Source organism: Prionailurus bengalensis, chromosome A1 (assembly GCF_016509475.1).
Source record: "Prionailurus bengalensis isolate Pbe53 chromosome A1, Fcat_Pben_1.1_paternal_pri, whole genome shotgun sequence".
Classification (NCBI taxonomy): Eukaryota; Metazoa; Chordata; class Mammalia; order Carnivora; family Felidae; genus Prionailurus; species Prionailurus bengalensis.
The window spans coordinates 164,739,893-164,753,152 of record NC_057343.1 but is presented as its reverse complement, the minus strand read 5'-3'; positions in this window follow the sequence as shown (position 1 = coordinate 164,753,152).

Below are 13,260 nucleotides of genomic sequence, written 5' to 3'. Positions count from 1 at the left end.
ACCATATATATAAAAATACTGTGTCTATTATGATTTTTTATAGATTTATTGGAGTATAACTAAAAGAAAACAAACTGCACTTATTTAAAAAGTACAGTTTGTTAAGTATTGATGTATGTACACACTTGTGAACTCATCCCAACAACCCAGATAATGAAGATATCAATCAGCTCCAGAGTTACCTTGTGCCTTTGTCATCCTTTCCTCCCACAGCGATCGCATTACCACTCCGTCCCCCACCTGGGCAGCCAGTGATCTGCTTTGTCATTAGATTTGTTTTCATATTCTAACATGCTACATACATGGAATGATATAGTACAGATTCTCTTACGCCTGGCTTCTTACAATCATCACAATTATATGGAGACTCATTCCTGTTCCTGCGTGTATCTACAGTGTTCTATTTTAATGCAGAATAGTACATGTCCATGGTTTGGATATATCACAATGTGTTTATGTAGTCACCTGTTTGTAGACATTACAAGTAAAGCTGTTATGAACATTCAGGTTCAAGTATTTGTGCGCATTATGTTTTCATTTATCATGGGTGGATATGTACGAGTGGGATGACTGGGTCATATGATACGTATATGTTAATTTTTAAAGTAGGTGTCAAACTCTTTTGCAACATGGTCATATCATTTCAAATTCTCACTAATAGCATATGAGGGTTCTGGTGGTTCTGCTTCCTTGCCAACACTTAGTACAATCAGCATTTTTAATTTTACTCATTCTAACAAGGGTGTAGTAGTATCTCATTGTGGGTTTAATTTATATTTTCTTAGTGACAATTAATGTTATGCATTTTTCATATGCATCTATGCAATTCTTTGAGGAAGCATATATTGAGATATTTTGCAAATCTGGATATAGGAGTGTATGTACCTTCAAAAGCGTTTATACTTTTTTTGTTTTTGTAGTATTTTAGAAGTCTGAAATTATTTCTGAGTAAAAAAGTAAAAAAGAAGAAAATTGTTATGAATATGGTCACAAGAATTATAAAAGTTAAATAATCTCTAAGAATATATTTGAATATACAAATATAATAAATATTTAAAGTATAAATATATACAATATAATATTAACTATCATATAATATTATATTAAATAATAGTTTAAACCCCAAATGATGCTGGCAAAGATCAAGAAGTGGAGAAGGACAGGTGTGAAGAAACAGAAACATAAAAAGCTTCCTATCTATTGAAGTGAACTGAGTAAAAAAAAAAGTTAGTTTCAGTCTTGACTTGCATAATTAGAGATCTGTTTTTTCAATGCAAGTACAAACAAGAAATGAAACCTGTACAAATCACTGCAAAAGACAAAAGCAAAAGAACCAAATTCCTTATATCGAAAGACAAAGAGCACGGGGCTTGGCACCAACACATAAAAATAAAGAATTTAAAACAACAGAACAGACAAATCATACATAAAGATTCTTTGAGACACACACAAAAAATGTTCATGACAAAATGTTAATGTGTAAGATGCAAACGTGTATTCAGAATGACCATAATTATGTTAAACACACACATATATATTCAGCATAGAAAAAAGAACGAATAGGGGCGCCTGAGTGGCGCAGTCGGTTAAGCGTCCGACTTCAGCCAGGTCACGATCTCGCGGTCTGTGAGTTCGAGCCCCGCATCAGGCTCTGGGCTGATGGCTCGGAGCCTGGAGCCTGTTTCTGATTCTGTGTCTACCTCTCTCTCTGCCCCTCCCCCGTTCATGCTCTGTCTCTCTCTGTCCCAAAAAAAAAAAAAAAAAAAAAGTTGAAAAAAAGAAAAAGAACGAATGGGGCCACCTGGGTGGCTCAGTGGGTTAAGTATCCGACTTTGGCTCAGGTCTTGATCTCACCATTCGTGAGTTCGAGTCCCACGTCCGGCTCTGTGCTGACAGCTTAGAACCTGGAGCCTGCTTTGGATCCTGTGTCTCCCTCTCTCTCTGTCCCCCAGCCCCCTGCTTGTGCTCTGTTTTTCTCTCTCTCAAAAATAAGTAAACATTTTTTAAAAATTAAAAAAAAAGACAAAAATGAATAGAGGTAAATACATCAAAGTAGTTGTCTTTGGGTGGTAAACTATGCATACTTTTTATTTTCTTAATTATAATTTATGTTTTTTTCAAAGTTGTCTATAGTGAGCATGAATTACTTTTATGCCAAAAATAGGAGTTGTATTTTTAAAAAAGAAAAATATAGCTTTTCATCTCTCCCTGTTTCTAGAGCTAAACCTGATTAAATGGTGCATGAAATGGCATCAAGACCTTCTGCCTAACATTTTCCATGAAAAATGTAAGTCTGCCCCTCGGGCAACATTGCTGAGGTAACAAGTTTTATCACTTAAGTTGTTTTACCTGGAACACTATCCCTCACATCAATTTTAGTTTCATCTTGGGTATATGAAAGGTCATAGCAAGAAGTTACAGGAATAAACATTGATGTCAGTCAATTTTGATTAAAGTGGAGAACTTTCTCCCATTCCAGAGGACCTAAAAGAGAGGGAGTTTTTCCTTTAATTTTTCAATTGTTGTTTGTACTATTAGATGGTTTGGGATCACCTTCAGCAGTGTTCTATTTGACTTCGTGGATTCACAAAGGCAGCAGAGGGCAGAGATTAAGAGCATGGCCTCTGGAGACAGGATCTAGACCTGAGTCCCAGTCGTTAAGCTAATAAATGTCTTTGTGCCTTAGTTCCCTCATCTGTGAAATGGGGATGATAATAGTATTACCTACCTCACAATTATTTTGAGAATTTGATGAATTCATGTTTGTAACATGCTCTGAACAGTGCCTGAAACACAGTGAGTGTTATAGAAGTCTTAATTAAATAGACAAAATAGATAACTGAGTTGTAGTCTATGGCACTTCCATCTTCCACCAAGCTCTTGTCCCCTAGAGTAACATAAAGTACTATTTCTATATCTTGTCATACACAGAATTGTGAAACACATTGCATTTTTCCATTGTGTTCCTGCTTCCTTTTGATCTCCTAGTCTTCTAGATACAGTGGTTTTCAACCCTTTCTTTATCTTCCATCACCTCCTCAAAAGCTACCTCTCCCCATGGATCCTGCATCCTTGCAGTCCTATTTTCTACTTTCCAGAATCATGGCTGGGGATAATCTCCACACCAACTTCTTTTCGTGCTCTTCCTTTGCACAGAGCCTTTCTGGAGGTCATGCATCAATCCTATGGATCCAGAATGGTGTGACAAAGAACAGTCGTCAGAGGGACATTAAGCAAGTGTGCTGAGGAAAAGGAAATGGTGTTCAGAGCTCCTAGGAAGTCAGTAAATATTCTGGGTTTAGCAAAACTAATATGCAATTTTGAGGACTCTATAATATGCTCACGTGTATGTTCCAGTAGGGAGGGAAAAGTGTGCACCATTTCTCAAGCTTATTTGCCTTATGGAAACTTTTATTTTCTCTCTATATTCCTGTTGACACCTGGAAGAGTTGGCAGAACACCGCTCTGAAAAATGCTGCATGCCTTTGCTGAAAGGAGTGGCACTCTGTGGTGGAAACACTCCACAGTCTTGCGGGGAAGAAATATTTCTGAAGAAACCATTCAAATTACACCATTTTGGTGCAATTTGGTGGCCAGAATGGATTCATCATCAAAATCCTGAAAGTAGGGGCGCCTGGGTGGCGCAGTCGGTTAAGTGTCCGACTTCAGCCAGGTCACGATCTTGCGGTCTGTGAGTTCGAACCCCGCGTCAGGCTCTGGGCTGATGGCTCAGAGCCTGGAGCCTGTTTCCGATTCTGTGTCTCCCTCTCTCTCTGCCCCTCCCCCGTTCGTGCTCTGTCTCTCTCTGTCCCAAAAATAAATAAACATTGAAAAAAAAATTAAAAAAAAAAATCCTGAAAGTAATTTGATGTCCCTCATCCTGCCCCAGGCCTTCATATGTGTATGCATTCTACACATTTTTATGGAGAGCCCACTGCATGGCTAGATGAGCACCCCTGACTTTGTTTCCTTGGTCGGGACCACAGAGCCTTACTGGACAGATGAGAAGGACTATGTGATGACGACTGGAAAATATGGATCAGACATTCAGGTAAGGGACTTTACCCCCCACTTTATGGCACTAGGAAACAGAGCCAGACCCTAGGTGTGGATGGATTGTGAAGGAAGTAAACAGTCACGTGAATTCTGCTTGGTCCAGTCTTTACAGTACACCATTCGAGTGTCCTTGGCAACATTCACTCGATCTTCAGTGTAAGAATGGTACAACTTAGAGTCCAACAAGTTACATGAGCTGATAATAAAAACAGTGATGAAAATAGAAAATATTTACTACGTTAGGCACTTTACATATGTTAAATCTGCTTTTACTTTACTTGGAGGGCTAAGTATATTCCTGTCCCTGGTTGAAATGTCAGGCAGATACCTGAATTTTTGGAATCTTAACAAGAACATACGCCTTCTAATCCCATCTGGGCATAAGAATATTCTCAGTTTAATAATTAAAATGCTCAGTGCAGTGTAATAACTCATGTTCCAAGCTTTCTTCCAAGTTAGTCCTCCCTTCCTGTCCCAGCGTGGGCAACTCCTCACACCCTCACTTCAGAGATAGAGTCCGGGGCAGGAAAGCCCTGCTTGGCTGGCACAGATTGCACCTTTGGGGCTCCTGAGCTGGTGGACCCCTAGGGCTGAGTCCTTCTCTGGAAGAGCTCCTCAGAGACACTGCTGTTGGGGCCCTCACACTGTGAGGCTCACTGCGCCTTGCCCCAAATGGTCATCATGATTCCTCCCTCCTGCCCTGGGCATCTACTTGGTGACCCATCTCCTTTGTGGTGTTCAAGGAATTAAAAAGGAAGCCATGAGACTGAGGTGGCTCTACTGTCTTGGTAGCCTGTGTAAACAAGCAGAAACTTAAACATGAGTCAATTCCTGTAAATGCACTCCTTTGAAGAAAACGAAATTTAAGAACAACCAATCACAAACAGCCAACTGGTTGCTCCTAAATAAGGCAACCACGTAAGCTACATTCAATCAGTTTCCTTGCTTTACTTCCAGGTTTGCTTTATAAAAGCCTTTTTCTCCCACCTCTTGTCCATGGAGTGCTCCATCCCTATCCACACTTGCTCTAATAAACTCTTGAAAATTGCAGTGGGCCTCAGGTTACCCTGTAACACTGAGTATCAGATTGTCTTTCCAGATAGGGATTCTTCACATCCTTGGAGTTCACATCTTGTCCATGAGAAACAGCCGTGCTTTCTGGCAGTCAGCAATAGAAGTGTACTTCGCAAGCAGTTCAGCTCTCCTCCCTTGGCTCTGCTACCTCAGGCCTAACCAGCCACAGCCTCTCACATGACCTTCATGTGCTTCAACTCCAGGACACTCACGTCAAGTCCTCCCAGTGTTTCTCTTGAAGGTCCCTTTCTCATGTAGGTGAGAAGGAACGTTACCCACTCTTCACTGTGGTGAAGATGCTCAGATCTCCAACAACTGTCCCAAATAAATTCTCTCTTATTAAAAAATGTTTATTTACTTATTTTTAAGAGAGAGAGAGAGATAGAGCATGAGCAGGGAAAGGGCAGGGAGGGAGGGTGACAGAGGATCTGAAGCAGGCTCCTCACTTCAAGCAAAGAGCCTGAGGTGGGCCTCAAACTCACAAACCGTGAGATCAAGACCTGAGTCAAAGTCAGATGCCCAACCAGCTGAGCCGCCCAGGTGTCTCTAAATTCTCTTTAAAAACAATTATTTCTTTTGACCCATCCAAGCTCTCTTACATGCTTGGGGGTATGTTATTGAGCTGAAGTTTGCAGTGGTTGATAACTCTTTTCGCAGGTACTGCATCAGTGGCCTATTGAATACCTTGCTACAAAATGTGGAGATATGTTGAACCTATGATTTAGTTCTCAGCCTTTGGGGATTCAGTGTAAACTGAGGTAGGGGGTCTCAATCTAACATCCTGGAATACAACCAGTGTCTGATTTCAAGTGATAGATGTTCTCTGATTATTAATTAGAGACTAGTTACTGGAGTACAGTATAAGCATCACACAGCCAAGGATTTCTATCCTTTTAAAAAGTACTATATCCCCAGCTCCTAGAACATTTTGAGCCTGACATACAGTGGCTCAACAAAGTTTTGTTAAACTTATGTATTATTTTACAGATAAGACAATTGAGGCTTAGAAAGGGTAAGTAACCTGTCCAAACTTAGTCACCTAGTAAACCATGGAGCCATGGTTTGAATAATTGGTGACAGAAAGCAACTAATGGTAATCAGGTATATTTTATTTAAGCTTTTCTTTTTTTTTAAAAGCTATTCTTTTATATATATTCTGTGACTTTATATAGAATTATTTGCATAGAACCTTTAAATTCATCTTATTTTCATAGAAATCTAGAATTTGATTACCCTGTATTTCAGAGATTCATGCTGGCTCATCGCCTATCAGACAACCTGACCTTGGATGGCTACACTGCCATCTGGTGTTGAATATATGAATTGCCTTTATTAAACACCTTTAGGATAATGGCTTTTTTGAAACTTTATATCCATTAAGTCATTTAATTTTCACAACGACCCTGTACAATAGGTACTATTTTTTATACCCATTTTATAGATGACTTATACACTGGCAGGACCAGGACTTGATCCCAGGCTGTCTAGCTCCAAACTTCAGTCTTTTATTACATTGTCATGTTTTTCTATAGAGGAGAACCAATTCACTCTATTTCAGTAATACTAGATGTTTTAGACCCTCTGCCTTCTCACACTTCTCCAACATGATGTTGTAATTTTATGGGTTCATTATTATCTCTACCAGCCATATAGTTGATACTAGGGAGAAACTCAAAATCATTTTGTTATTTACTCATATAATTTTCTTTTCCTCATTTCTGAGTATTTTACCACCAATCCAAGTGAGGAAAGTTACAGTCTGGTATTTCACCAACCATAATGAAGCTTACTCTTCAACATCTATCATCTCTAGTTCAATAAACACTATGCAAGAGTTCACATGATATTGTTATAAAATAATGATCCACATGGAAATGTTTGCCTCATTACTTTATAGTTATTTCTTCTAAAGTTAATACTTCACTACCTGAATGGTTTGGAGGAGAACAGCTCTCCTTTGCTGAATCAGAAAATCTGATAATTGCATATCATTAATCTAATGTCATAGCACATTAAAAAAATGAGTAGGTCAAACATTCTTAGTGAGACCAACATTTAATGCTATGCCCATCATTTTCATAATGTTTACTATCTTTAAAATGCCTTGCAGTTTGCAGGGCACTTTCACATAGCTTTTTTTGTTTTGTTTTGTTTTTATTCTTATAATTACAATTTGAAGTAAGTATTTGTACTCTCATTTACAGATGAGGAAGTTAAGACTTAGAAAGGTTTTTGTGACATGTCCAGGGACATAGTTAATAAGTAGCTGAGCTAGTGCTAGAACTCTGTCTGATTATAATCTGGAACCAGACCATTTAAAAGGCTTTCCTAATATCCATACTAATGTCAATTTCTAAATGATCTTTCTCTCCCAAGAGATACATCCATGAGAAAAGAATTTCAAGGTCAAATGCATTTGGGGAACACTGTCTATTAAGTTGCCCATTGGAAGAATCACAGACTTGTTATCATTTTCAAAGGCTATGAAGGACCCTTGCATTAATGAAGCACATTTAACTTTGTTTAATCTGGGCTTATTCCCAGATTTAATTAATCATTGAACTTTTTCCCCCAAGTAATTGGTAATAACAGACAAAAGACCTGCATTAACAACTGTTCAGCTTTAACTGAACAGTGTATTACCAACCATTCTAAAAGGCCCAATGCTCCATGTGGACAGGCCATATTTTGGATGAGTTTAGGAAGGATTAGAGCAAGACAGTAGTCGTGAAAGAACAGAAGTGTATGCTTTTGCTTTTTAGTTTTTAGTCAAAGGGACTTGCCTCATTATAAATGCCATGAAAGTAAGAACCATTTCTAAACATTTTTTGAGACATATAGTGCAATCCCAAAAACGTATGTTATGGAGAAGAGTGGCATTAATTTCTCACATCAGTTTTATTAATCATAAACATTTGTTTATCAGAAAATTGAAAACTTAAGCCTATTTTTTTACTTAATAAGGGGCATAGCACTGGGCAATTCTGATGCAGAAAGATCATTTACATAACTGCTATATGTTTAAGGGACTTCTGACCATCATCACTTAATGAATTGACCAATGTCCCATACGTAGTTTTCTTTTTTTTTTTTTTTAATTTTATTTGAGAGGGAGAGAGAGAGAGAGAGTGCATGCGTACAAGTGGGGGAGGGGCAGAGAGAGGAAGAAAGACAGAGAGAGAGAGCCCCAAGCAGGCTCTGCACTGTCAGTGTGGAGCCTGATATGGGGCTCCAACTCATGAACCATGAGATCATGACTTGAGCCAAAATCAAGAGTGAGATGCTTAACTGACTGAGCCACCCAAGTGCCCCACCCATATTTTGTTTTCTTAAAGGTCCATGTTAATGCCAATAATATATTAGAGGGGATTCAAATCTATTAGAAAATAAATTATCTCACAATTGGAAAAATAAATAATTATTTTCTATAGTACTTTTTGACTTAAAAATCAATTCTCTTTCCTTTTTTCCTCTCTTCTATTCTCTCATTCACCTGTTTATTGATCCAAATTTCTTATCTCAGAACTCTACAGTAAAGGAATTTTACTCAGACAGAGTGGGTACAAATGGACAGACTGATGTATATCTTCAGTGCAACTAAAGCCCTGGCACATTTGGACAAGCACAGGTACAACCTGCCACACAGATACATATTAATTTAGCAGGCTCTCCTGCCCACTCCCTCCACCAAAATGGAACAGAAAACTTAAATCTAAACTTGTATTATGCCACATTTCAGTCAGGTCTTTAAATGAGTATTCTATGCTGGGCACTAGATTGTATTCTTGGCATCATGAATCTTCCATGAGTGATAACTCTGCTTGCAGTAAAAGGTCAACAGCAATTTTGAACAATTCAGTTTTTCTCCAAACATTTAATTCTTGCCTGCATGAGCACCTTCATGTATACAGACACACACAGACATAGAGTTTACTAAATTATTGCTCTTTCAAAACCTACTGTTTACTGGTAAGAGAATTTGAAAACCCAGTAGCCACATAGCAAGTCTGAAAACAACTCATAAGCTACCAAATTATAGTAAACCTGGATTTAATCCTACAGATTGTTCCCTATTACTCTCATCCCTAAAGACCAGGAATTTCACATAGGTCTAATTGGTATACCTTTGTACTTTGTAAAGAGACACCCAGCCGATTGTAAACCGCCACACTTGAATTGCTTTCGTGGTGGAAATATTTACTAAAGGTCAAGTTGTATCATTCAAGCAAATAAATCCTAACAAGAGCAAAGGCTGAAATGTCTTAAGTGGCCTTCCACTTCCATGAACCTAAGAGGTATCTCTTCACCTGTTCTGTGGTATTGAGGAAATAATAATATCTTACCTTGGTGGTATGCTTCATAGTCTACCAAGCATTTTCCCATATATCATCTTATTGTTGCTTATCACAAAAAGCCTGGAAAGCAGGAAAAGCAGATATTATTTTGAGTTTTACCTAAAAGGCAACTGAAGTTGGAGGAAGGTGACCAGTTTGCCCAGGGAGATGTACTAGTGGAGGACAGGGCTGAGACCCACAGACCTCCCAGACTTTCATTCAGTTCTCTTTCCATAACCACACTGTGATCAGAGTTGACATACAGACTGAATAAATAAAAGATAAGATTGAGTTATACTTATTTAAAAAAATTTTTTTTAATGTTTATTTATTTTTGAGAGAGACAGAGACAGAGCATGAGTCGGGGAGGGGCAGAGAGAGAGAGGGAGACACAGAATCCGAAGCAGGCTCCAGGCTCTTGAGCTGTCTGCACAGTGCCCAACGTGGGGCTCAATCCCATGGACTGTGGGATCATGACCTGAGCTGAAGCCGGACGCTTAACTGACTGAGCCACCCAGGTGCCCCAAGCTATACTTCTTGCATGAAGATTCCTGAAACCCAGTCAAGCTACCAGAATTTCTGTGCACTAAAATACTTCTGATTTGAAAAATATTTTTTTCAGTAACTGCATAATGAATTACAAACACCAAATGATACTTCCTCAGGACTTCAGCCACTTGGCAAGGTTAGCAAATTAAAGTAATAAGCAGTGAGAGAGCTAATCATTGAAAGATGGTTCTGTGAGACAAAAATGCCCAGAAGTTGGGCCACCTGAATTCCTTTTACAGCTATGTCACTGGCTTACTGTGTTTCCTTTGGCAAACTCTCTGGAGGTCAACTTCCTTATCTATCAAGAATAATAATACGTGCTCTGTTAATCTCCCCGGGCTCTTTAAGGAGCTTGGAAAAATAATTTACGATGAAGTTGAAAATAATGTCTCTATTCAAATGAAAGGCCTGTAGCTGAGTTACTTGACTAGAACTTCTTCTCTTTTTAAATCAGGTGAATAATAAATAGCCTTAGCATTTTAAAAATTGTGTATTTTATTTCTGGTAACATGTGCAACATTTCAGAAAAATACAAACAATTTTATATTCCTTTCTGATGTTCTAATGACTACCCCCATTTACTCTGATTTTGCTTGTGCTTTTCTTTTTAATAAAGGTGCCAATTGAAAGTGAAATGTATATTCAAGGAAATATTTAATGTCTTATCCATAGTTTGAGGAGAGTGAAGCAAGAGCCAAAAATTGGGCAGGCTTCAATCCAAACAGATTCTGTAGTAAACTGGCCTCTTCAAAGTGAAAACTGAAATGGAAAAGCTAGGAATCTGTTATCTGTGCAGTTTTGGCAATCAACTTCTTAGTAATGCAGTTAGGACAATGAGGTGAGGACACCATTCTCCTGTTTGTACTTAGTCATTATTTAAAAGCTGGCAAGATTCCAGAAAAGTATAACTTTTTTTTTTCTTTTAGAGAAAGAGAGAGAGAGAGAGAGAGAGAGAGAGAGAGAGAGAGAGAGAGAGAATCCCAAGTAGGCTCCAGACTTAGTGTGGAGCCTGATGGCGGAGCTCAATCCCACAACCCTGAGATCATGACCTGAGATGAATTCAAGAGTTGGACGCTCAACTGACTGAGCCATCCAGGTGCCCCAGCTTAATAACTTTTCACACAAATTGCAAAAGGCTGTTAGTGAAATAACTTGTTTTTATTGTAATACAGTTTGCTAAGCACTAATTAGGTACAAAAAAACACTATTCAACCTTCATATGCCTGTGCTAGAAAGCATTGAGGGTGTAGACAGTTTGTAAAAAAGCATTGAGGGTGTAGACAGTTTGTAAAACTTAGAAGTGATTTGATGCATAGAAATTGTCAAACCTAGAGATGTTTTAAGAAAGGAAAATGGTAAGTAATGGAATTAAATTTGTTAAGGAGGTTATGTAGCAGGATTTTAACACCAAGGAAAGTACTTTATTTTTTATTTTTTAAGCCATACTTATAGCTACTTTAAATTTTATTTACTTTAGTTTTACTTTATTTTCCTTGCAGATTATTTTGATTTTTGCAATAAATATTCTGTTTCAATCTAAATTGGGTTAGATCAAAAAACTAAGTTGCTTATCACACAGACAGCAATGCGTTTAATTAGGAATTAAACTATATACCAAAACCCACACTTCTACTACCCCACACTGTATCTCTTTACAACTTTTGATCCCATAATTCCACCTCTTGTAATTTACTACAAGGAAATAATTTATCAGAAGAAAACAAGCTGTCAGGAAAGAAAAAGAAGGAATTTAAGGTGTCTATAATAACAGACATTTAAACAAATTAGGATAGATGAACTAAAAGGCTATTTACATATTGTGAAAGAGACTTCCTATTAATGAAAAGTTCAGCTCTTCCCAAACCACTCTAAAATGACAAGAAAGGCGGGGGGGGGGGGGTGGGCAACAACATAAAGACAGTATGAATGGAAAGAACATCAGATGAGAGGTGTCAACAGATTTATGGAAAGAAAAAAGCCCAGCACATTGTGTTACTGGATTTAAAGAGCAGAGGCAACTGCACTTGAAGGCACTGCAGATGGGGACACCAAAGAAAAGCAAACCAGCCACTCCAGGAAGCAGGGAAGGGCTGGGGGCATATGGCTTAGTGGGAGGCAAGGATGGGATGGGGCTTGGGGGAAAGGCTGTGTGGAAGACAATGATGGATTTCTCTTCAACATCTGTTTCTCACCCAGTCTTCTACAGGCTCACCCTTTCTCCTTCTTGGAAGAACACTGTGTCCTTCTCTGAGTGGGACCATGTGACTCAGAGGAGGACATGGGCACAGAATCTGGGAAACATAAAGCTAACACAGGAAAGCAAGGAGGCAGGCTTAGAGAAGGGGCTCACCCTGGAGCGACTCTGTTAATTGAGTTCTGCAATGCATGTGGTCAAGGGCAGCCTGAGGGCACAAAAAAGACTATTCAGAGAGCACTTTGGCTTTTAAAATGCTCAATTTAGTAAGGTTACAAATTCAAAATTCTTAAGCACTTAAGTTGACTTAAAGATAACAGTATCATATTTATAAAGCTAGTAAATTTTAATCATTTTTCAGGGATCCTCTTATTAATATTCAATCCCATTTAGTAGCTTGGTTCATGAGACTTATTTAAACTTTTCAAACTGCATTTTAAATGCTTTAAATGTGCGACACATATTCCAATCCAAGGTGCTCATATAATTCTTATAAATTTAATGTTAGATTTCAACTTGAAATCAAATTAAATCAATTACACATCTTAAAATTAGAATCATAAAGCTGATTTGTTAAGTCCAATTAGCCAAGTTTTCTTAAATACTACAGTTCCATAAAACTCAAAACTGCAGATTCTTTTTTAAAATTTCTTTTTTAATTGTTTTTAACATTTATTCATTTTTTGAGAGACAGAGAGAGACAGAACATGAGCAGGGAAGGAGCAGAAAGAGGGAGACACAGAATCCAAAGCAGGCTCCAGACTCCCAGCAGGATGGGATTCTTGCCTTCAACTTTGATTGGACTTACCGAGCACTATTTATAGCTGCTATACTAAGTAAGCCATGACTTAAAGAAGGAAGAGGCTTTTAAGTACACTGCAACTCTTAAAATGAAAATACACATTACCTATTTTTTTCTGTCTACTCAAAGAAGTTATTTCAGCACAGAGACAGATGTGGGGCTTGAACTCACAAACTACAAGATCATGACCTGAGCTGTAGTCAGATGCTTAACTGACTGAGCCACCCAGGCGCCCCTTTAAAATTTTTTTT